Consider the following 3,338-nt stretch of genomic DNA (forward strand, 5'->3'; position numbering starts at 1 on the left):
TGTTCCAAACAGGAAGTACTTGCTGGCTCCAAGAAGCCAAAATCCCATTGACTTCTATTGAGAAATAAACCTCCATTACTTGGTCATTCTATTTGTCAGAATAACTATATTCTTGCTAATCCAAATTTTTCTATGATATTTATAACCACTTTTACTGTAAGGGGCGTGAACTTCAAACAAGCTTCCTCACGATTGGCGACAGTAGTTGCCATAGAAACACAGACTCAGACCGACTCATCACTGTTGTCTGGTTCCAACATGAAGACGTCCAAATTGCGGAAAAATTATGACTGCATGGACTTCATATCGCTGGAGCCGGATGTAAGGCATTTTCTATGGGTGACGTCACACCTTATTAGTCCAGTTCTCTATATACAGTCAATGATGCATCTATACTTTCCACCTTGTCATCCCCCATACAGATTCTGGACTGTCCAGGAGCTAAGATGGATGGTTTGTCCAAAAAGACTCCAAAATTTACTGCTCTCATTTCCACAGTTTAGTCTTCTCAGACCATTTCTAACCACCAGTTATATCCCAAATAAAATTGATAAATTACTTGTTTGGCGTTTCAACCCCAATAGCGGTAAAATTATAGAAAAAAAGGCCTTTAAAATGAACATTTTATTCAAATATTTACACAAGGGATCATTTAAGGAGAAGTCCAACAACTGCCTTTTGTGAGCCCAGAGGATGTCAGATATTATGGGGGAAGAAAGAGGCACTGTCCAATAACAATGTGGAATATTGGTTTAATTGTAGCTCTGGTGAAGCTTATATAGACGCAGGGCTTGCATGAAGTGTATCACAAATGAGCGTGGCTCCATTATCTGAAAACGTGGCACAGATTCTCCAGGCGATATGAAATATGAATGTGATCCGCTGTGAAAAGTTTTTCATGTTCAACAAAGCGCACATTCACAACAACACGGTCTTATGACCCACACAGCCCGTGGAGAAGTCTGGGTTGACTTCGCAGATACTTGGTTGAGGAACGGAGGAGTGAGGCACCATTGACGTGGTCCCTTAGCTGCTCTGATGTCACGGGAGTGGATGAAGTTTCAGGGAGCAGACACTGACTTCATTGATAGAGAGCTCTTGGGGTTTTTTAACTGAGCCTGCAGTGGTGTCTAGGTTTCAGGCACAGCTGGTCTTGAGATGGTGCAGAACCTGATCTCCAGCTAACAGTAGACGAGCCTCTCTAGTTAATTTTCAGAATTAAATCAAAGGAATAGTTTTAGATTTTTTTTGGATTCGGTAGAACTGTCAAATGATTTTTTGCAGAAAACTCAGACAAATACTCAACTCTCTTAAAACTGCATGTTTTGACATTCATGGGTGTTTGCCGTTGTTTAGTCTGATGGCATGTTCTTTGTAGATTTTTTTCCCATTAATTATTTAATCGCACACAAGGAGCCATATAAGGGAGTGGCACGCAAAAACACAACCTTAATTTACTCTCCTCTGGAGTCTTGTTCATTTAAACAAAGGCAACAATGGCTCTACTCCCTGGACTGGGCTCCATCACTCAAATAAAGCAGACCATCTTCAAGATATTACCCTTTCTCCAATCACTGAGAGGCAGAATTGTCTCCTGATTTTATAAAGAACTCTGCATTCTTGTCCTAACTTCTCTGTTTGCCATCACTCTCACATGTAGTGTTAATCTCAAACTGGAGACTTATGACAGACCAGACGGAGAAGGAGGAAGAAAAGATGTGACAGATGCTCTCAGCTAATGATGCAGCAGCGGGCTAAGCCAGGGCCATTCCCTACTCAAAAGCATTAAACACCAGGTCAGACAGGTCAAAGTGCTCAAATGTGTCACACTAATATCCACTATCCAATCCATTTACACAACAGAATGAAAAGGCTGCCCAGTCCATCACTAAACAACGATCCTGATCGTAACGATTATCAAAGATCCACACCGATCATCATTAAAGCAACTGTAAAATTGTTCTCAGTGGAATTTTAATTAGGATTATTTCCTTTTTTTAGCTAAAAATATAAAATTCTGGGTTGTTTTCTAGGACATAGTTTCTGTAGAGTGACATGAAATCATTAGAAATTCGCCTCCGAGTTGGGGGTGGCACATAGAAATTAGCCTCCACTAATTTTCCCATCAGCCCTTTGTTTACACTCTCTTCCACTAGCTTACAGCACCCCACAACCACAAGGCTAATTTAAAGTTTAGCTAATATTTTAGTTACATGCTAGCTATTTTGGCTAACTTGGGATTTTTTCAGTTTTTAGCCGATTTTAAAGTTTAGCTAATATTTCAGCAGAATGCTAGCTGTTTTGGCTAACTTAGGCTTTTTTAAGGTTTTTAGGCTAATTTCATATTTAACTTAAATATTAGCTATCAGCTTCAGCTATTAGCTATCAATTTCAGCATCTTCAGCTATCACCATTAGTAACTTCTGCTTACAGCATTCACACTAGCATTATCGCAGGTAATGCTGTATATCTAATTTTCAGTTAGTTTAAAGCTAATGACAGTTAAGAAGTGTGCTTTACATCCAGTTTGCGCATGACCCGATTAGTTGAGTAATCGGAAAAAATAATTGGAGATTGGTCGAATGTTAAAATAATAGTTTTGGGCAGCACTAATTGGAGCTATACAGCCGTTAAGTTTGGAGCCAGATGAAGAAGTGCATGCATCTATTGGTCTTCAGGTTGATGCATCAGAATTGAAGCGTTTGCTGCATCACAAACTGGAAGCTTTTCAAACTGCAGGTTTTCAGCTGCTTCTGATCCAACACGATTTGAATAAAGAAATTCTCAGAAATGCAGCTTTAATCTTAAATTTGTTTACATATGTTCTCCATTATGAGAAAAATGCTACAAGAACATGTTAAAAACACCAAAAACACTACTTTTATTAGAGTGGGTCTTAAGTGTTAAGATTTAGTTTTTCTGAGAGGTAACAACTCCTACTTAAAGGACAACAAACCCCTATAGTTTTTTAATCAAACACAGACAGTTTAATAATTTTACATTAGAACTTTTTCAATGAAAAAACTTTATATTTACTTATTGACACTTCTCACAACACCACACAGAAGTTTTTTTTAATAAGATGATGGCATTAAACTTTTGAGTTAATCCTCTTCCCAAAAAATGTAATTTTTAAACTAAATCTATATTTAATGTAAGTATCAGACAAATGGAGGTGGAAGCATCCAAAGACAGAATAGGAGATGACATCAGTAGCATGCAAGCACACCCAGCAAAAAATCAACTAGTGTCACATTCATATACATCTATCACTTCATACTATTGTCTAAACATAGAATTAATTTAAGTCTGGCACTATTCCACAGACACCCATGGCA

The 3,338-nt window shown here is 38.1% G+C and overlaps 1 protein-coding gene across 3 annotated transcripts in view; it reads right to left on the bottom strand.

The window, feature by feature from the left end:
* Positions 1–3,338, bottom strand: part of nck1b (NCK adaptor protein 1b) — a 27,363-nt gene that overhangs the window by 15,734 nt on the left and 8,291 nt on the right. The gene's annotated exons all lie outside the window — the stretch shown is intronic.

Source organism: Oryzias melastigma, linkage group LG20 (assembly GCF_002922805.2).
Source record: "Oryzias melastigma strain HK-1 linkage group LG20, ASM292280v2, whole genome shotgun sequence".
Taxonomy (NCBI): domain Eukaryota; kingdom Metazoa; phylum Chordata; class Actinopteri; order Beloniformes; family Adrianichthyidae; genus Oryzias; species Oryzias melastigma.